Below are 23,698 nucleotides of genomic sequence, written 5' to 3' on the forward strand. Positions count from 1 at the left end.
ATAGGTCATTTCATTAACTAAAAAGTAACAACATCTCTAATCAGTCTTTCTCACCTATAAATTGCCATTTTTATCTCTTCAAATATTTAATTCACTGTTGCTTTTCTTCCCATTTGCTACCAACTACTGCCTTTGAAACAGTACCATCAACCACATCAAAAGCAACTTTAAACTGGGGGGAGAGGGGGAGTTCATTTTGGAATGAACTGCACTTAGACCATTTTCACCACTTTTCCCCCCACTGCTATGTTTTACCACAAATTTGCTTAAACTCGAGTGACAATGTGTCATTGATAACACCGCCTAGGTGTCATGGGAAACTGTCTCTAGGTCAAGTAAAACTTGTCCAGTGGGCTCCTCTCCAAGCAAAGGGATAACAACATGAGAAGCCTTTCACTATGCAGAGACCGAGGTGAACAGTCCCAAAGGAGATTGCCACATGAAATGGTGCAAAGAGTTGGGGGGTAAAAAAAAAAAAAACACACACAGACACATCAACAGGGAAAGCACAATCAGCAGAAAGAAACAAAAGAAACATTAAGAATGACTATACATATCTATGCGTATTTTGGTGAATGAATATGCGTGCATACCTGTATACATATATACATCTAGATAAAAGACAAATAGGCAAGTTAAAGCTGCTTCCAGGAAGTCTGAACTTACAGGACTGATAACTCATGCAGACATTGACCTTCATAGCACTGGGACCCTGGTACCAAATACCAGACATAGGTCACCACTGTCATCTCTTCAGATATGTTTCTGTCTTGTTAGCTGTCTCAAAGGAAGTTAAGATTGGTTAAGTTAAAGCTGAGAGCAGCAACTGTCAGTTGAGGTCCCTACCTGAAATTCCACGTGTTCTGCAGAGCCCGTTCTTTGTCTTCAAAGCTCAAGACTGAGACCTTTCTATTGAAAGGTTTCATATTTGACTATTCTGCCTGCCCTTTATCTTACTTCTCTTTTTGGTTATTTTTCCCCTCATTCTCCTTTCTAAGAAAGGCTCCTCTCACTGAAGCACTGAGTCCTCTTTTCTGAGGTTTTACTTTTATATCTGTGCAGTGTCCCAGATATAGACAACCAGCACTCTAGATAATAGCAGAATAGATAACGAACTTCAAACTTTCACCAAGAAACTATCTCACTGAAGCTTCCAACAGGACACAGACATGGCAAGACACTCTGGTTATCCTTTAACATTTAGGAAACAAAAAAAAAAAAACCAACCAGAAACAAGTCAGAGCCACACAATTACAACGTTGGTAAGTCCAGCCTCATACCATCAGCAGAGATATTAACCATTGCTCTCAAATTACTGTCAAGGGTTCGCTTCTGTTTATGCTCACTGCAGAAAGCAAGTCAGTCCACTCGCACTCTGCCCTTTGATACTGAACAACTTGCTCTAGCAAAACTTCCACCAAAAGCCTCAACGCCCTGTTCTTTGATACACACAGCACAACCAAGAAATGAAGAAAAAGGCAGATTTCTCCAGAAAGACCTTTTTGTCCCCCACCCAGAAACTACTCGGGCAGAGGATCACTATAATTTACCTCTTCATTGCAACAAATTGGTTCTTGTATATGAGTGAATATAATTTTCAGCTTTTCAAAGCACTATAGAAAGAAGGTTTCACTTGATTTATACAGTACCTTTAAAAGGCCAAGAGTAGATCTCTGCACCAATGATCTACATTAAAATCAAAGAAGATTTGGGCATGCAAATTTCCCTGAGTTAACTAACTTGTGCACATGCTTTTTCTTTCATGCAATGAAATCATGACCTGTCCCAGAATATTTAGGTACTCAAATAGCACCCTCATTGCGCAGATCCTAGTACGCTACTGAAGTGACCCGAATACTCCAGTCCCATTCCCACATCCTATTCTCCTACTTCTTCCCGAAGCATCAGTATGCTGATCAGTTTAATCACTAATACAATAGATCATTCATGGGGCATAGTCCATCAGGTGGGAATGGGTTTAAAAAAAATTTTATTTCACCTATCAGGGGTCATTTCCTGAGCCTGGAAAGCTGCTCAAGCACTCTCTTTGTAGAACAAAAGTCTATTTACCCTTCAGCAAGGAGTCATTTTTCTCTGTTCTCTAATCTCTTCAACATTATATGTTATAACTGATACTACGCAACAGTTTTTGTAGCTCTTACCATTGCCTTACAGTTTTCTTGTAGATATAATGGAAACCAGGAAACCTGTATTTTTTTCCTCCTTTAGTCTCATCATCATTTGAATGGAAGATCATATGTAGATCATATGAAATCAAAAGTTTCTGTAATGTTGTCTCATGTATACGTACATTAACATCCTTTCTAAGCAGTACTAGTGTGCTACCTTCAAGTAGGTTACCAAACTTTGTTAACAATGCGCCTTCTAATCTGTCAAATTTTGCATTTGCTTTATTCTGTTAACAGAAGGGTTTTTTCCCCTAGCTTGAAGTATTTCCTACCAATATCCAAGAAATAATTAAAGTAGAAGCCTAAAATTAGTAATACCACCTGGCATTTGTTTCAGATTTTTTTCCATGTAATTCAAACATGTCAAGCTACTGGGTAACCATTATTAACTAGAGTTTATAACAGATAGAAAAAAAAGATGACTTCTACAGAACTGAAGCACTGTCATGTGCCACACAGCCTGCCAAAGGCATAATGGGGAATAAAACTCTGAATTCCAGTCTCCAAGAGTAATGCTCAATCCATAGCAAGATTGTAAATGGTTATTTGCCTACCCAAACTATTACAAAAAGCTATATGCATCAGTTTGCCGAAGGAAGAATTAGGAGATTGGCATTCTTTACTGGCCTTTGGGGCTAACTTACCATGATCTTCAACAAATAATCACTATATGCCTTGGTTTCTCAGCCTGTATAACGTGGGTATCTACATTCACTCCTATACACTCACATTTTCACCACAGGTCTGAAACTGGTGTTTTCTCTTGGATTTTTTTTTTTTTATAGTACGTCATGTTAGTCTTACATTTCTTCTGACTACAGTGCGAAACTGTTTAATTCACATGGGATCTAACAGGATGTGAGATACTGAGCTGAATTATCTTTCAAATATCATTCAGTATTACAAACAGCAGTACCAGGCTGCTGAAAATTATTACATTTAAACAATGTCAATGAAAAATAAGGAGACAGAGTTTGTCTTCTTGCTTTGATGCAGCACATGACTCAGTGCAACAATACCTGACGTTACAGGTCAAATTGAAAACAAGTTTGCTGATGGACCCATAATTTGCAGAAGATTTAAAACAAATTTTAAAACTTCAATTGTGTAAACACTTTAAATCACACAGAGGGAGAAGTAAATTTTAAAGTCATTAATAAATACCAGCTGACAACCCCAAAATCTGGTAGAAATGTAACTTCTCTACTTCTATACTTTCAAAGCATACCTGTTCCTCTGAATAAATGAATTTTGTTTCACGGTCATGGCAGCTATCAGATGGATCATTATATCATTCCCACCTTTACTTCCCATCGTAGCAGTGAAACATAGATTAAATCTGAGAGAATGCAACCTAGATAAAACCGCTTCACACAGGAAATAGGTAAAATATCAACTTTTTCTGCTGTTACCAGACTTGCACTAAGAACCACTTAAGTGGCATATTCCTCCCCTGCCTTTAAGTGGAACAGTTTGTTCCAAGTGTGAAAGGACTGAGCACACAGTTCCACTTGTTCTGTTCCCAGTTCCATCACTGCCTGTATGAGTTATGTGACTTTGTCCTTAATATTCAGTCTTTGCCCTCGTTTACTGATCATGTTAGCAATGTGCAGCAAGCCCTTATAGATTACACCTGATTTCCAGACACAGTATGAATTATCATTCCTGTCTTGATAATTTTTATACAATTTTATAGTACAGAAAAAATTCAGTGTATTATTTAAGAACAGAAAACAGATATTTCAGTGTTCCATCCAGTGGTGGAGTGGATAAAAATATGGCATGGGAAAGCATAAGTTTAGGCCTTTGGTTCCTTCTCTGGAGGCAATTAAATCAAAGAAGAATTTTCAGACTACAATGTGGTCTCTCGGACTCATGTTAGCCTTGGTTGGGTTTTTTTCCTTATATAGCATCTTTGTGTGATCTCAGAAGGCTCAGTGTCACACCGCAATTTGGTTTCTGTTTGCTTCCTTTCTTTTAGAATATTTTATACACACTATTCAGAGATAAGTTGTTTAATTTCCTGCTTGTTGTTAAATTCTGTTTAGTACATTCATAAAAAGCAGTGTCACTTCTGGGGAAAAGAAAAAAAAACACACGCACTAAACCCACAGTCTTCTTACCCCATGTTTTTGTTTTGCTAATATCTTAGTATCTTTGCTTAGGACTCCAGACTGACCCCATGTCACCAGTTCTAAAACTAGAAACGGTTTTCTATAACCAGATTTGAAATGTTATATCTTTGTTTTATAGATATCCACTCCTTTGATTTAATAGTACTACAGTCAAGAAGCATTTTTTTATGTAGAATATTTTAGGCTATATTGCTATATTTTTTGACTCATCATACTGTTTATGAAAATTCAGTCTGCTCTGTGATGTAGCACCCAGACCAACACCTTCTATGCTTCTCATTTGTTGAAAAGTATGATTTTGCATTTTTCAGTAGAATCACTCTAAGTACTTTCTGAAATTTCTTAAGCATCACGGAAAGAATGAAAACGAAACTCTGACATCCATCCTACTGAAAAAAATCTAGCTTAAGTTGCTTTTCAGTAGAACTATAGAGACTGTCTGCCAGTCAAAAGTATATTATTCAGAGTGTATTTGTATCCATTTCCAAAAAGCAGCTTGCAAATATGTCCAAGCGCAATAAATTTCTTGTGCTCCAGTGTATCTATGGAAGTGAGTAATCAGCACTTGATTTTAAACGAGCTCTCTTTAATTTCATGTCTTCCCCAATTTCATTCCAGCCTGTGCCAAAGAGGGAGCTACCCTAAACAGCATCATTTTGTCATGCTGCAGCTGCCAGCGACTCAGTGGTTTAAAAACTTGCTGATGGGAGACAGGGGAGGAATAGTACACACGCACACACCCCTTTTTTGGTTTTAATCTGTGTTTTAAAATGCTACAGAGAATACACTTAAAGAAATAAAAAAAAAAGATGAGAAGGTATGCCTCAACTAGTTAGAGTTTCTACTTCTCCCCATCACACTCCTTTTCTCTCAATGCCCTACAGTCATAAAATAAGGCTTTGCCTTCCTCACGTGGGCAGAGCCAAGTTCACTGAAAACAGCTGGAGGTCAACAGGAACTGGAACCTGTTACCCACCTGAAACCTTCTCCCTCTACATTTCATGTCTTGACCAGCTCTGTAGCAGAAAAACCCCACCTTCTGCAGGTGGGGAGCTCCTGAGGCACAGCAATACCTCTGCTACACACAATAACCAGTGAACACACAGAAGAGAGCTCTGTATCAGTGGTTCTTCCTATGGATTCAGAAAAAAGGTATATAGAAAGGCAACTGCAAAAGCCTCTGGAGAGAAGGGGGAAATAAAAAAAATAATAAAAAAAAAAGAGTTGCAGCTTCTTCAAGAAATTACGAGCTATGATACACAAATGCCCTGGAACAAGTGCTCTTTTCCACCCACATATCCAACGTCTGCATGAATCCAGTTCACTAACCTGTACCGCTGACAGGGGTTTTCATCCTTAACTTCAGGTTTCAAATTCACTGAGAACAACAGGAATATTGCCGCAGAGTTCGGTGTGTGTTGGCTCAGGCCCATCGTGCACAAGGAATGACATTCTGAGGGAGGTAGCTGGGCCTGTAAAGGGAAATGGGCATCAGATGTAGATTACTATGAAGTAATAGGACTAGGAGCAATTGACCAAAACGAGAAATCTATATTAAATGGAAAAATTATGCAGCATGCAGCCAGAGCAAAGGACTCAAGGACAATTCCTAAAAGCCATAATCCTAGTTTAGGGCTGCAATTAAAGAAGAAAAAATAAAAATAAGAGCGGTGGGAGACAGGACTCAGAAATGCATTCAGAATTTAGAAGAATAAAAATCATGTAAGGACGTTGTTCCTTTACAAGGTACCAGCTGGACCCTCAGTGGAACAGTCACCATTTGTCACTGTTTCAGAGAACACGTTACAGTAATTGCCCTAGAAATGGTGCAGCAGCACACGGCCAGGACAATGCAAAGGTAGGGAGGCTGAAAGTACATGCCATGTTCTCAGATATCACTAGCACAAGCACTGCCAGCTACATGTCTGCTTATACAGCAGATGAGCTTTACTTTTTCCTCCCAATTCTCCCAGCATCTAAAGTAATCGGGATTCCATCCAGGATAGAGAAAATAGGGCTAGGACCTCTCAGGCTCTTTCTGTGCCTGACTGAGATAAAAATAAAAGGAACAACTGTGTTGAGGAAAGTGGCTTTTCCATTCTAACAATCTTCATGCCCTTGAAATTTAGTTTGAAATGGAGCAGCCTGCTATTTCCACATCAAAAATCAATACAATCAACAGGTTAAAACATTCTCAGTTACAACGAAAAAGTATCTGGGGAAATAATACATGGTACATTAACAAACGTCTGAAAACTTAAAGGCCATCAGAAAACAGAAAATCTTTTCATTTGCCCAAGGCAATGACGTGGCACTATAGATGAGCACCACACAGAAACCTGAGGAGATAAGATGTCGTCTATTCCCAGCAATGCCAACTATCTGCTCTGTCACCTTGGGCAAGTCACTTAACTCTCCCCTGCCAGAATGAATTAAAAATGCTTCCTTACCTAAAGTGGCTTAAGATCTGTATGCAGAAATTGTATTTCTCTTACATACAGTAATTATAACCTAGTTAAGAATCCTCTAAACATCAGATGTATACACAAAATATAATAAAACAACAACATTTAGCACAGGGCTGTAGCAGAAAAGAAGGTCTCACACAGACCCTATCTCTGACCATCTATCCAAATGATATTCCAGAAAATATTATGAACCTATGGTAAAAGTCTAATTTTAATTCATGTGAAACAAAAAGGAAGCAGCTTAGTATGAATGCTATCAGATGAATCAGAATCTACCTTTTCCCAATCAATTTAAGGAAAAAAAAAAAAGTTGATTTTACTAATCTCATACTTAAATACTAACAATGGCCTGGTTTTAACTTCTTTCATAATGACTATACTCCCAAAGCATCCACCTTCCTTAGAGGTCCCGGCTAACACGCTGCTCACAGCAACTTCTGCAACTAAGTATCAACTCCTGACCAGAGGATGGAGGGACGCATTGTTTCTCTCCCCCACCCTTGAGATAATAAGAGAGAATCATTTCCTAGAACTGTTTTTAAACATTCATTCACTTGACACCTCTTTTTATGAGATGTGTGGCATGAGGATATGAAAATGAGACTTTTTAAACTGTCTTCTAAGGTATAGATTATAAAGTCTGGGAACCCATACGCATCTCTAAGAGGTTGAGTGTGTAAGTGTAAATAAAATGGCCTAGTTTAAAATGCCTTTAATAACGAATATTTGGCAAGTTGAACCAAATGGGTGTGAGCTCCCCCTGCCGACTCTCAAGCTGAAATAAATGAATCATTTTCAGATGCTTTTGCAAACACTCTTGATATCGGCTCAAGGTCAAAGGAGTGGACCAGTATAAGGGTGTTAATTTAAGAATCGTTAGCAGCAGAGACCAAAAACTAGCAATAAGGACATTATATGTTCTATTTTCATCCCAGTGGCGTTCTTTTACAGTGGCTAACAATTCAGATTTCAGGGATAGTACTCTTGATTTACAGACTAATAGAATAAAACTATTTCATACAATCTTCATGCTTCTAAAAAACATACACCAAATAAAAGATTAAAAACTGGATCATTACAAGAATATGTGATGCTATCTTTTACTTTAGACATGAACATATGGAACAATGTATAGCCAGCTACATGCAGACGCCTACCACCCCTTTCATCAGCTGTAACATACATCTGGATTAGTCTAACACACAAGCTAAAAAAAAAAAAAATTAAGAAAGAACCACAGCCCTCACGTTTTAAAGACTATACCAGACTTCCATGAGTCTGAAAGCTATGCCATGCAGTGGCCCAATAATCAAAGATTATACCTTTAAAATAGACCCTATTTAATAGTTTATTTTTATCAAAACCAAAGTTTCCCACATTTCTTCATGCCACTCTCACCAACAAATAGGAGGATGTTGTGCATCCTCATCTGTTGGCTACATTTTATACAGTTCCTGATTTTTTGGAAAAATGTTTTTATATCACGGAGAAGTTTGCATGTGAACAAGTCGGTTCATTTACTGCTGCGTTTCCAGAGCCTTTTCAAAAGGAACTGCTGACATCTACTGGTTCAAGTTATAAAATACTCAATTTACAGTTTCTCTTCTCCGATAAAATCTAATGGCTCTGATTTCTTTTTCAGATGATGGCAGAACAGGCAATTCTGTTGAAATTAGCAGAAATAAACCCGTTCTCTCCCATTTAGCAGTTTATCTCCTCTCTATGCTTTCTTGCAGACATAGAAACATAGAATTATATCTGCTAGGCAACAACAATCTTTTGAACATGAAAAACACAGGGAGCATTTGGTTATTACATGAGGCTGCTCCACCCAGCACAGCACAAAACCCACATATTTTGTGCTGAAGATTCTCAAACAATTTTGCAAATCCGATGCGGCACAAGATTAGTGTCCTCATCCTCACCCTTCTCAGAAGAGAATCAGCTTTCACTCAGAACTGTATTTCTGAACCTTGAGTCTGCTGCTCAGAAGCTCCAGTGCCGAGTTGGGCATTCAGGCTCTCCATGCAATGCATATGATACCAAGGGCTCAGGGAAGGTGTGGAGGAGAGGCACAGGCCGAAACGCTTCAGTAAGTGTTCAGATATTTCAGACTGAGGGGCTATGAACAGACCCGCTCCTCCTGCCCCTTGCTTGGGATCATTCGTCAAGCACCCATTCTTTCACAATTCAATACTCAAGCTAGGTCAGCCATTTCGGGTGACCATGTCTTAGCACACACAATACCCCTCTTATCCCCACCCTGTATTCATACATGCCTCCTCACTCCTGTCCTTTCACTTAGCAGCCTACCCTTACTCTTTCCAATGCAGGGAACAGCAGATGCCAGGTGTGCTCTGAGAACACTTACGGAGTTGCACATAAAACACTTCCATGTTGCTTTCCAGAGACCTAGTTTAGGACCTCTAGGGCTTTGGCTTGAACAGCAACAGCAGTAGCTGGGTAGTCATAGGATGGCATTACTAGACAAGCAGCTCTGCAGATGCCAGCCCAGGAACTGTAGGCACCTGTAAGGCCAGGAAGCAACTCTGACTGCTTTGAAAATGTTTCCTAAATGGAAGACTATGGCAATTAGAGAGGCAGACACATACGCGAGGGTGATTGGAGACATAGGCCAAGAGCAGTCTATTTATCAAGCAGTAAAACTAGATATGAGACAACTTCCCACTCCAAATCCCAAGGTTTTATCTCAAAACAAGCTTTCTCTTCTTATACTTCTAAGGGCAGCAAACCCAATATTTACTTCTTCTCCAGACATCCAGAATTGTACTGTTGTCAGCTGCATCACTACTGGCAAATCAGTACCTTTCACTCTCAGTGCCAATACCTGGCCAAAGTATCAGACAAGCAGGAGGGCAATTAAAATATCACTCTGCTCCAAGAAACATTATCGAAAGCGCACAGGCTTCAGTGATAACATTAACTAGGCTAACATCAAAATACTGCAGCAGACCTAACTAACAAAAAAGCATCGGGCAGCTAAATTGGACTTCCCTTTCTGTGATTCTTTTTCCTCTTCACAAATCAAAATGCACATCTACTTTGCATAATGCAATTATTGTTTCAGATTTGCAAGATCCTTACTTCAGTGTAGCCTTTTGAAAATGCATTCAAGATACAGAAAAATAATTTTCACTGCTGTAGTTTTCAACACTTCAAATAAACTCTTGAGATAGTACATAAATATAGGAAAACAGAAAAGCACCTGACAAGAGTAGAAATGCAGCAGGGTTTAGGATGACTGGAAAATACAAACAGAACAGCCAAAACCCCACAAAGAGGAAGATGGGAAAATAGATGCTGGAGAGGAGTAAAAAAGCTTTGGCAGACCAGCTGCTGATCACAGCTAGCAGAAGTACAGGACAGCGTCTTCCCAAGTCAGTTCTGCTGTACAAACAGCAGGAATATAAGAGGGTGTGACAAGCAGTCTCAACTCAATTTTTCAGAAGAAATCCTTCAAGAGAAGACCTGCAGGATAGAAGCAGTCACTACAGAAAGCTACTACAAATAAGAGAATCTAGCACATGAATCTTTCCTTTTTCCTTACATCCACACGCAGAAAAAGATGAAGAAATGGTAGGGTCAGCATTGGCCTTCTAGAGAGCCAGACTCTATTCAAGTGTGGAGTGTGAAACTTTCTCTGATTTTTGTTGCAGAATTGAATTAGGAAGTTGACCAGGTAAAGAGGACTGTAAATGGGTGGAAAATGAGAGTGCAATTTTGGGTCAAGGAGAACTGAAGGAAAAAAAAACAGTAAGAGAAGAGATAGGCAGATAGACAGACAATGAGTGCACTTTAATGACCACAGAGAGACCTATTTCAAACAGTGCCTTATAACCTTCCCACCGCTCATCAGGTCTCAGCCAACCAGCAGAGGATGTGCTTGACATGCTGCAGTGAATAGAAAGGTTCAAACATTAATCAATGCGCACATGTGCCCTGCCCTAAGGAAATGCAGTTTAAAATCAGACAAATCTAGAATATGAGAGCAGATAAAGAAAAATGACAGAGGACAGACAAAAGTTGAGTGGTATAAACTAAGCAAGTCATACACCTTTTCTGGGACATTGTTTTTTTAATATTAGTATCTGTGGTAGAGCAAGAATAAAGAGCCAGACAACATTGAACTAATAGAAGCAAAAAGAGACACCTTAGATGCTTGACTTCACATTACAACTCAAGGTGCTTTTGATCAGAAAAGTGTGGTAGACACAGAAGTGGAAAAGGTATGGGACTTGTCATTTTGAGTGGTAAAGTGACATTTTATTTCATGGCAGTGGTCCAATAGCATCATGTTTGTTTACCTATGGATTCAGCTAATGCAGATTCATACAGCCATGCTAAATGAGATGTTCAGTCATTTGTGCCTAGTTTGAGTAGAAAAAAGCCCAAGATGAAGTAGACAAATTCTTCCAAAGTCAAGAACAGTTTAGAATTTATGAGTAAAAACAGTATACAGATAAAAGACCAGCTGTATAAAGTAAGATCCAGATTTGCATTGCCCAAGACTTTGATTCAAGCCCATTCAAAATTCCTGGGTATTTGCTGTATGTTTCTGTGATGGCGATGAGAGAATATGGCTTAAGATCAGCCCTCAATTAGATAGATTGTCCTCAATTCAGAGACCCATTATGCAGAGACGCTTTTGCCAAAGACTTGATATCCAAACAGCAAAACTGATAAAAATTTTGGAAAGGAATGAAGTGGAGGCCTTAAAGAATAAATAATATTTTGGGGAACTGTACTTGGATTTAGTTAAAACAGAAGCATATCTCCTTAGATTCAACGTACAAAACCTTGGGAGGCTGTGGTGCTTGTATGGCCAGACTCTACAGATAATGTAAGGCAGGTGCTGCTATTAATTGATCAATTCAGTCTTTTATTCAGTTACTTTTGTAGAAAAATGTTCTTATGCCATTTGGCTGCATCCGCAGCAAGGATAGAAGATTGTCCTCATTTCATCAAGCTAACAAGGCAGTAATAAAGAAGAACTGCCAGTCTGGAAAGAAACTGTAGAAAACGTTAATGGTGGAGCCATAGCACTGATGCCAAATATTTCCAGTAAAAGGGTATAATTATTTTCAGGTACTTACTCTATGACAGGAAAGAAATGGCTGAGAGCTTTCCTTTTTGGATCTTTGCTCCTAAAGCAGCAGTGGTGAGATGTACCGAACACACACAGCAATGAGAAAGTCTTGGAGCTTCTGCTTCTGGCATCCATAGTTGGAGTGACTTTAGAGACCAGGAGATTATAAAGCTGCTGAGCTTTTCAATTTGAATCACCTGATACTTAACACATCCTTTAAGGCGAAGCATATAGCTAGGAAATTCTGAGCAACTCAAAGTTTTCTCTCTTAATCCTTTGGCCGACTCGTGACAAGAGTCTCAAGATGAATATAATAGGACATTGAGGGAGAATCCACTGAATACAAATTACGTGAGACAGGTTACATAGCATTTCTCCCCACTTCCAAAGAGCTTGGCACTAGTGTTTTGAAATTTGCTTGACACTTCCCTGATTCACTAAGATGTTCAACTTCAACAAGCATTTAACAAACTAGGTCTCTGTTGGTGACATCTCTAAAGAAGGCAAGTTAATTTAGTGCCAAGTAGTCATTCACTACCTGCCCCAAGAGGTGGTATATTCTCAGAGCAGAAAGAATAGCAAGTTCTTGGGAATTCATGTGGGGAAAAAAAAAAAAAAGAGGAAAAACACTAAACAGCAAAATATATGACAAAAAGAAAGAAATCCTTAATCAGATACTATAGGTTCTTTTTTTGGAGCACATAGTACACAGACGAGGAGATATCTTTCCAGTATTAAGGGTCTTCCCTATTAGTTTTCAATAAGGTCTGCATTCTTTTGCATCAGTGAGGAAGTACTACATTTTTGGAAGGCAGGAGCAAATAGCCAAATGAGACTACAAATCACTACAGCAGACCTAACAAGCCTTACTCAGATGGCCTCAAGCTTAGAAATGGAATAATGCGGATCTCATCCCAAAAGCATTCCCTGGACATTCTCTGCTAGTGCCAAGGATGAGTTTATCCTATTTTTAGCTTTGTCAGACTTTCTGAAATACTGGGCAAACCACCTGAAGGCTACACTTCTACTTCACACCTGTAAAATGGGCACACTTGCCCCTTGCACATAGTACTTCAGGGCCTGACTCACACATACTGCTAAAAATACTAATACCCCGTCCTTTCAGGATACTGTTCTGTCTTAAAACTTTCAAGTTTCCATTTCTTTTCAGGCCATCTGCAAAAGTATGCATGGATATAAAATTTACTCCTAAGTAGTGTGAGAATGGTTGTGCTCAGAAATTCATCTGGAGTCCTTTACTTGCTCTCCTTCCTCTACAACTTCCTGAAATAAGTATAGACTATGCCTCAGGAAAACAAAGCTATTTGAAAAGAGAACAGCTGCCATGGTGCTGAGTCAATACAGACAGACAAAATAAAATAAAATAAAAAAACTACACTGCATCTGTGGCAATGTGTTTTTTCCCCTCCATCACAATATCCCCAATGCATAACGCCTTGGCAACAGTTTAGTAAACAACAGTTCAAGCGTGTGTTTCAAAGAAATGCATCCAAACCCTGAAATCATTAAAACAATACGCTAATTCCTGCAATGGGACATCCATTCAGCTGGTCTTGCAGTACTTCGCTTTGGAACTATGTCCTCTGCCTCAGTCAGGTTCCTCTCCATCATCTGCCCCTAAGCACTTACAGGGACGAACTGTGAAAAGGTGCAATAATTATTTACTGCTGTTAGCAGCAACAATAAGGGCAAAATGCTCCAAAAGCTCCATCTTTTACTAGGCATTAGTAGAAAGGTACTGTTCATCTTTTCCAGTGACAAGAATAGGTTTGCGGAGAATATTCATCTATGTTTTCACAAGAGAAGTTTCCCTCCATTGCAGCTATTTTCACAGAAGGGTGCAGGGTTATCTACACTGGAACTTATGTTCATAAATCATAATCTACTAAGAGAATGCAAATCAGCACTTAGTTCTTGGTCTACACAGAGACCATCATACCTCATACCTGTAACCAACATAACCTAAGGAAGAAACTAGAAATGTTTGATCAGTGTTAGGATATTAACTGTGACATCCTTCATTCACTCTGTTAACTGCATTAGAATGTGTATGACCTAGAGGATATAAAGGTACAGTAAATACAGCCGCAGGAGCATCCAGAAATACTGAATAAATTAAAAAAAAAAAAAAACACCACACACACACACAAAACAATGCTGGCATTCTGGCCAGGGAATTCAGGCATTTGGATCATCCCTTCAAACTTTTGCTTTATTTGAGGCTAGAGAGTGTTCTGTTTACCTAAAAGACACCTGCAAAAAAAAAAAAAAAAAAAAAAAACAAAAACAAACCCATACCACACTGCTTTTAAAATTGGGAGAAGCATGCCATGTATTCAGAAGCAAAGTTTCAAAGTGGCAGCTTTGTGAATGTTCTGAACCGTAAACTGGTTTTGTGAATATTATGAAAAGCAAAATGTACATTAGCAAATTGCAGCATTCATACTCTGTGAAAGAGAATTTGTACAGCTGTAGACCAGTACATTTGATCTGCAAAACTTCAGTAGAACAGTTTTTCATAGGAACAAGCCAAATTCTTTAAAAGTCTTTCTTTGCTTTGGGATAGAGCCTTTTAGAAACTAATAAGCTCATTTTTATTGTTCTTCCCTTATTCTGAAAAACATTCTCACGGATGTAAAGGACTTTTCACTGGGGCATAAAGCAGAACTCCAGACATGGTTGAGCTAGCATCTAATAACACTAACTCTTGTACAGAATTTCTTATCACTTTGTACACTGTCTTTTATTCCCTACATGACTGAAAAGAAGGCAGGTCACTGTTTCAGTCTGCTCCCTGTAACTCTTTTGGAGGCTGAGGGGTTTTTTTTGTTTTTGTTTTGATTTTTTTTAAATGTTTCCACTGTATTCCTCGGCTCTGCACCTCCTGGCAGAGGAAAGGGTGGATAGGACCCTCCTCTCTGCAATTTTGTCTGACTGCATGAGTGAGTTTTACACAAAAATCAAATTGAGAGAAAAAAAACAGGAAAGTGTATTTTATGGACACAGATTAGGAATCTGGACACTACCAATCAGCACTTTATGGGGCAGGATATAATTAAGATGTCAAAAAATAATAAATGAGCACCAGAATAGAGTGATCATTGCTATTAAAGCTTTCCTGTCCATAAGAACTTTTTCTATTGCATGAAAAGCTTCTCTAATATAAAAGAACAAACTACATTAGACTTGGATTATCATTTATATCATCATCTTTGCACTTTTCTAGCAGCATAAAGGAATCTACACTGGGTACAAGAAACCTACATTTAGCCTTATCTGTTGATATTGCGGAAGTGGTAAAAAAAGACATTGTGGTAAGGATCATACCTGGTGTGTTCACAATAGTTTTATCTAGGGATGAACTTTATTAATGGCATGAAACTGTATAATATGTATTATAATGAGAGGAAGCCACAGAAAGATGTTTAAGTATGCCTTTGTATGCATGCAGATCAAGCACCTCTGAATTTTTATTATGGTATATGTGTCAACTACTACCTCCTAGGAGGTATTCAGTGGTGAACAGCATGGGATCTGCATTCCCAGCTCTAACCATAAAAACAGAAATTTTCATACCAATGGAGTAAAAGCTCTGTTTTCCTAGGCCTCTCTGGCAGAAAACTCTAAGGTGCTTTGGTAACTGTGTCTTTTAAGTTCTTTTTGCAAGGACTTGCTATAACTAAAAATATGGATTACTTGTTTTTTGCTTTCATTTTAGTAAGTCACCAGTATCAGCATGGCTGTTTTTAATAACAGGATTTTATTAAAATATTTGCTTGAACTTTTTGTCATTGGCCATCTATAACTGGAAAGTATCCCTGCTTCTTACTGCTCTGTATATTAGAGAAATGTTTTCTTTGCATGCTAACCAGGTATCTCTACAATGGAGTTATTATAAATACACAATGTTTCTATCCTATGTTCTTCTTACACTGAAACTACACAAGCATAAGTAACTTTACTCATACAAGTTGTGCCAAAAGTTAAATAAGGCTATTCATGTATACATACTGTGCATCTAATGCTTGCAGGACTGAAAAGCTGATCTAAAATATTGACTGAAAATAGCATGCATTTCTTCTGTTTTGAAATATAATAACACAAATAAATAATTGATGACAAATCATTCAGCTATTTTATATATGGCTTTTCAAAAAACAAAAATCAGATTTCAATGGTATATCCATTACTATCATTTCTATAATTATATAAAATTCTGCCTAGGAATGTATTTCCAAAAAGTGAAGGAACAAAAAATCCTCACTGAGAGTACCTGAAACTCTTAATTAAACTTGACCTTGAAAGCTGTAAGAAAAATACACTGCTGAGAAACCACTTCATCAACACAAAAGAAGTAGATTTGGTATTTTATATATACCTACTCAGGTGACCAGATCAGTGTTCTTTACACACTCTTCATGGTAATTGCAGACTATTCCTATCGCTATCAAGAGCCCACACAAGCCAAAGAGCCTGATGACTCTTTATTTTAAGGAGGGGGGAAGGGAGAGGGGGAATGTTGTAGCCATTTTCTTACATTAGCTAAATGCCATCCTGTAGATATCACAACTTAAAAGAAGAGTGTGACCTGAAAAGGTATGCTAACAATAAAAGTACATTACTTAGCTGCACTGTCACCACCAAAGCCATTCTAATAAAAGTCTGAAACATTTAGACTCATCAATAAGGACAGAATGGAACTCTACCTACCAGCTCCAGGCCTATTCAAAGGTTAGGCTCAATTTAGTGTCAGTTCAAATTCATTTAAAATCCCATCCATGAATTGAGTTTGCTGCCCTTGCTGCTAGGGTAGCTAAACAAGGAGAAAGATAACATCAGAGCAGTATTTCAGCTATCTTAACTCACTTTTGAATGAATGACTATATTCTTACGCATACAAACTGTATCAACTCCTACAATTTATTTTTTTTATAGTGAGAAAGTCCACAAGACCAGGACAGGTTTCTATTCTTTAGCTGGGATCCTGTCCCACTTACAGTGAAGCAAAACTCAAGACTCCAATCACAGAAGCATTGGGTCACTCCAAAAACCTCACTCTGTTATTATACATCCTCACGCACTAAAAAATAATCTACTGTTATTTTTTTTTTATTATTTGTTTGTTTCTTTCTTTCCTTATTGTTTTGCATTCTCAAGAGCACAAATTCTTGCTAGCAGACATCTAGGCAAGGCAGAAGCAAAGCTTTAAGTCATTCTCTCTAATTTTAAAGTAGTGGCGTAAGAGGCATCATCAGAACAAGTGGAAGAGTCAACAACTTAGTGGTTTAAAAATCCTGTAAGTTTACCAAAAAATATTTCACAGAGAAATGAAAAGAGGCACATAAAACACAGAAAGCCGTAACAATGTCTGCCAAAATCTAGATGCAAATATATTTAGGATTGGTTCCACTTTATGTTTGTTTTAGTTCCGCTATCGTGCTTAGATTTGCCTGGAGCTGACTCACACTGCTTCTGAAAGGCAACAAAGTTTAACATCTCAATTGAAGAGTGCAATCTGCCCGGAGACTGGATCTCCACGGCTTTTACTGACCAAGGAAAATTATCTGATTTATAAAACGCTTGACATGTCTAAGAGCTTCTCCACAAGCCCAAATGCCTTGCCTAGGCTGAACTAGCTGTAGCAGATAATTCTGCAAAATGTTTAGCAAGCTTATTAGGCCCTGCATATTAACAGGGTGGGGAGGGAGGGGGTGGGGGGGAAACAAACCACACTATTGTCATGGCTATTGGATCCTTCATATAAAATATTTTTCAGTAAAAAGATGACAGCACAGTGCTTTATTGCTAGTTGCTTCTGTCACCAGCCTCAGTTTAATTCAAAGTTTATTAAAGTAAACGGGAGCCAGAAATTTAATAAACTCATAAAATACAATTATTTTATACATTGCCTTGAAAGGGTGCTTCAGGACAAGGTATAACTTCTCAAAAGAAGTTGTGGGCAGGCTGCATTGGTTCACCATAAAACCTGGCTCACTCTAAAGATTTCTAATGGGAGGTGGGGGGGTGGGGAATTGTACCAAAATTAGAAAAAAAAAACATAAGAAAAGAGAATGGGGGGGGGGGGGGGGGAAGTCTGGTTTAAGGTCTAAAATAAAGCCTAGCCAGATCAAGTACTCTCCTACAATTTAGTTGCAATGATCTCAGCAAGACTCCGAGCTGGGCTCAGCTGTATATGTCACGTCCCATCAGAAACACTCCTGGTCTCCGTCACTTCTTTTCAGGTTCACGGAAACCAGCACCCTCCCCAGTGTTCAGCTCTTAGCTCTGGGCACCCAAACTCACACACACATTAAAGCAGTCAGAGCTTGTGTCTTAAACTGCTATATTGTCAGACCAGGTGAGAAGCCCCGTTCTATAGAAAGGTTTCGAAAGTAACATGAGGCTCTTTCACAGGCCATCTCTTCCAACCACAAATCTTTACTCATTTTTATTTTTGTCAAAAAAAAAAAAAAAAAGCTTGGGACTACTCAAACTTATGTGGTAACAACTGAAGGTGCAGATGGGTGCATCTATTTGTCTGCCATCACCACTCCAAGGTTTCTTCTCCTGCTGAGGATCCCATTAACATGTAAATCTTCCCCATCCTTGCCTGACATATGAATTTTTCAAAATAATTTAGCATCCCTTTTTCTCACCTGCAGGGCAACTCTCTTCCTTTTAAATGCTAATTAGGCATTTGGTGGCTTAGCCTAAAGTGTTAAATTCAGAACCATTTATCAGTCTCACCTCCCTTCACCTCTCAATCATCATTTTAGAGAAGATCGAACTGTCTTTGGTTCTCCTTCATCAAGAGTTCTAATCAATAACCAAGGATATTAAGCAATATAAAATATCCCATGTGCAGGTAACAAGCAGTTTTTCTTGGTACTTTTTGGAGATGAACTGCACAGTTTCACTTCTGGGTTTACCGTTCATGGCCATCACAAAAAAACTTGGAATCAACTCTACTCTTGAAAAATGGCAGCAGTCATGAAAATCCATATCCAAGCAAGTACCACCTCCTGCAGAGCAGGTTAACATATATTCTTTGCATGTCCTTGGTGATACCTTGGTTCTACTGCTTAGTAAACACCCATCAACTTTGATAGGGTCAGGATTTTATCCTGCATGGTTTGCACATTGCCTATAATATGGCAATGACCCACACTGCTTCAGAGTTTGAAGAGTTCCATTTAATATATTAATGTGTATTTACCACATGTACACTTTGAACTAAGAGATGCTAGGAGCTCTTATAATATTGTAAAGTCTGACAGCTTGAATTTGAGTAGTGACAAGCCTACAGATAACTCTGCTGAAAAGCCTTGAGTAAGGCTACCTTCAGCTTCAGAAGTTTTACTGCGCCACAAGAAGATTCGGACAGCACAACGCTGGCTAACCGAAGTCAGTGCCACCCAGCTACTCTGTCCTTGCAGGGGCTCAGTCGTAGAAAACAGTATAAATTGAACAGGAAAACTAATGTTTGCTCTGTCAGCTGCACCTGCCTATCAAATCATGCTGCCCATTAGAGGTTATTTTCCAAAATCTCTTAACCTAATAAACTTAACAGACACAATGATATTTATGCTGCTGTGAAATACTGCAGCCTGTCAGTGCTGGAATACTTAGCTATCAAATCTACCAGTTAGCTCTCATCTCCAGAGAATTTTAACTCACGACAGAAGTGAATTGGAAAGGCAGGTGTTTTTATGGTGGTTTTCAGAGAGAAACAGATCCCACATCAGAGCACAGGGTTTGAAAATAGCATCCCCCCCCCTCCCAGTTACATAAGAATTTAGTGTCTCCATTAAGTGTTATAACCACATGATCCAACAGGCACAGAGCAATAGGTTTAAATAAACAAAACCAAGGGTTTGTGCAATTTAGTATCAGTGTACACACACATAGAAAACAGGTTTGTTTTAGTCTATTACACAAAATAACTGCCTCAGATGCTGTTATGGGCACTCATCTCTGACATGGGACATTTAATTCCCCATCAGAATCAATTAACTCATGGTTGAGACTACAACTGCAGGGAATACTAATTAATAACTATTAATTAGTCAATTAAAGGTTGGGACAGCCTGTCAGCCTCTGTCTCAGGTGAGTGTTATACAATACAAGGCTCACTGGAACAACCAGTTTGAAACTAAGCACATTTTCCTTTTGAGGAAAGTAATTAATCTGCTGATTGTAATTCTCCTCAGTTTCTTCATTAAAAGCAACATTTGTCCCTCTTTGCTGCAGACTCTGCCCAGCAGATAACCTTCCTCGCTGTGCTCACCTGCATCACAACACCTCAAGATGCACAACTCCAGTCACAGTCCGTTACATCATCATTAGATCCTGCAAGAAGGGGAACTACTACTTAACCGGCTACCGCAACGAAAGGCTGGGCTGTAATGCTGTAGGGCTACTGTAAGCCTAGCCTACATGCCGAGAGGAGGGTATTGCTGCAAGAGGAGACACCAGTTTATACGTTTGCTAGTTTGGAAGAGGAATCTGCTTCCCCTCCAAGAACCAGATGACAGCTCAGGAATTCCAGCTGCAAAGCAGCAGAATGACAAAAAAGCTCCAAGATCCAGATGAGGCCACCAGCATTTGGAGCTTCTTCTGAAAGTGGAAGCCACCTTCCAGAACGCTGGAAGAATGATTTCTGCACAACCTTGCTCAGTGAGCTGCTGCGTGCCTGTGGAGCAACAAGAATGGCTCTCTCGACAAGGATATTAAAATAGCTTGTCAGCAATATAAAAGAAATTGGTGATATAAGGACAGAAGCCCAAAGATAGACAAGGTTTACAAATAAGCAGGGGGAGAGGGGGATGGAACAAAAATGACCCACAACCTAAGAACATATTCTCCACATTTTTTCCTATATGAGATTTCATTAAAGCAGCCTTGAAAACAGTCTGTATGAAATCTACTTGGAAAATGGATGAATGAAAGCAACTACCCTATATTGCTCCTGCAGAAAATATGTGTATGTAATGTAAAGAATATAACGAATGAGTTTTACAGATTCTTTAAGAGGACATAACCCTAATAAATTCACTTGAGAAAGCCATGCCAAGAACAGGCAAAGAGGCTGAAACCCCCAACCCTGGATCAATCCATGTAAATACACCTTGCACCAGTGCACAGTTGCACAATTACAGCGCAGAAAGAAAAGCAGATACCAAAAACACTCCAACTGTAGCGGCACTTGTGAAGTCTTCCTCCTTTACAAAGGCATTGTGCTGTTCCTGCCAAGGAAAACTAGCTAGGAAAAGGCAAGCTCTACTCTGTTTCTTCCTGTGTAAAGGGTACAAAATGACTTAAAGATATTTTTTGCTGTGCATTATTTGTCTGCCCAATGTTAACAGTACAAAAAGAGAGAATGCCCAAGTCACATATGCTACACCATTCTCTAGGGCCTTTCCATAGACAGAGTTGATCAGGATCATGGAGGTTGTATAAGTGAAGAGTACACGTTCCTGGTCCTCCCTTGTTCATGTTTGGGACCTTCTGTCAAAATTGTATCAGAGATTTCTTCCCAGAGGCACATAATCTCTAACTGCACACGCTGTTAGCTTCAAAATTCTCACTCTCCATTTAGTCTAACAAAAAAAAAAAATCACACCTCCCCAAAGTTAATAACTTTGAGACTTTCAGGCATACATAACTGTGGGACCCACCAGATTGGGAGCTCTGCAGTTATCTATCAAAGAGAAATGGGTCATGGTTATTTGGATACAAAATAGCTACGACTTCTCAAAATTTCTGGAAGTAATAAAAGAAAAGTCTTTATTTAAAGCACAGAGGCAAAAGAACAAAGGGAAGAGGAAATTAAAGTAAATCTTGCACCACTGAGCTGGCACAGACCACTAGATCAATGCCAGCACACAGCTCCGCTGTATGGGAGCTCTGCATTCTGATCACTAGCAGTCTGCATGCAAATGCATCCCTAAAGGAAGAACAAAGAACAAAGAGAGAAAAGCAAATACAAATGCATATGCACAATGATTCAATTTGGGTTTATTCATAAAAGGAATTTGATTACTTGCTTCCTCCTCTGAAAGGTTGTTTCCAACGTGATGGCTCTTTCTGCGTTTGCCATATAGCAAATTTCAATGATCTACAATTACACATTCGCATGCATGCAGCAGGGATGCTGTATCCACCTTTACTTACAACCAACCAAAATGAATTTTATTAGTTCAAAGATGTCACACTTTTCTCTAAATATGTATTCAAAGAAAACAGTCTCTAATAGTAAGGTTTTCTCTTGTCAGTATCACAGTATGCACTGGCGCCTGGGCTGGGGTGGAGGGGAAGTAGTACAGGTTTTTGTGAAATTTCTGAAGTACTGAAGGATTGCTACCTCCATTATCATTAATATTTGGGCTTTCTGTTATTCCCTAATGTCTGCAAGTCTTTCTCAATCACTCCATCAAAGGCCACAGAGCTTCATTTCTAAACAAGTTGTCAGCTTTTAATAGTCTCTCCATAATAACAATATTTTTAATAATATATAATTTTAATAATAAGATTAGTAAGCAGATTTTTAAAGGTTTTCCAGCACCAAAAAGAGTAGATATGCATGCAGTGCTATTTTCAAAAGCAACAGGGAATCCAATTCCCATTACACTCAGACATTGTTTTATATTTCATAAAGATACATAGATGTTCCTCATGTACTTACAGACAGTGATGAACTGAACCCTAGTCAAAAAAAAAAAAAAACAACCAGCAGAAATACCATTCATTCACTCCAAAACAATGACCTTCAGGCCAGATCATACCTTTCCATGAGGCTGACTGTAATGTAGATTAGTAGGCAAAGCTCACCCCAGGTCTACACAGTACTTGTGTTCAGCAACCAACTGGTAAAACAGTTTTTCGACTCTAAGCCACAACCTCCCAGCTTAATTTTTTTTTTTTCTTCTGTGTCTACTCACAGAAATACCTTTGCAACAAAACTCTTCCTTTCTGCATGGACACAGCACGTGCTCCTGGCACAGCATCAGCCCCTCGCACAGAGGCAGTTCATTCCGATCTGTTGGACACAGTGGCAATAACTCAAGGACCTGCAGCGCACGCTCTGGGTAACACAGGGGGAATCCCTTTCCACAGGGCTGGAAATGAAACTAACTGAAAGCAAATGTTTACTGAGGAGTCTTAAAGTCAGTGATTAAAGCCTACCCAAATAGTCAGACACATTTTGTTCCCTCTAATCAAACTACTGTCCAGATTACCCTTGACATGTGAAAAGAAAAGATTGAATGTTGAGTTTATTAATTTACTTCTTTAATAACTGACTGTGTGATGCCCCATTTGTTATATATTTCTCCCTCACACTCTTCCAAGAGCAAATACAAGTTTTAATATTGTTTATGTTACTATCATTTGAAAATTAATAGCTTTTCATATATCTTTTGACTTCCTAGTGACTACAAGGAAAAAAAGTCTTAAATATATTCAAGGCTAAGTGTCATTTAAACTGCCTCTGATATACATGTATTATAGTAAATTACCATAAACATGCTACGCAGTGATGGAGACAAATGCCCAAAGAGAAAACCCATGTAAACAAGATAAGTAAAACTGTCTTATACATATTTAAGGGATCCATAAATGAGAGCTAGTCATAAACTTGACAAAGGTAATAGAAGATATATGTTAAACTTCATTGCTATAAAATTCAGGTTAAAAAGGTGATATAAATATTTTAGTCTTTTATCTAAGACTCTATCATTAAAGATTTAGTCCCTCTTCAACAGCTAGGGCAGGTTGGAA

The sequence above is a fragment of the Larus michahellis genome, chromosome 8 (assembly GCF_964199755.1).
Source record: "Larus michahellis chromosome 8, bLarMic1.1, whole genome shotgun sequence".
Classification (NCBI taxonomy): Eukaryota; Metazoa; Chordata; class Aves; order Charadriiformes; family Laridae; genus Larus; species Larus michahellis.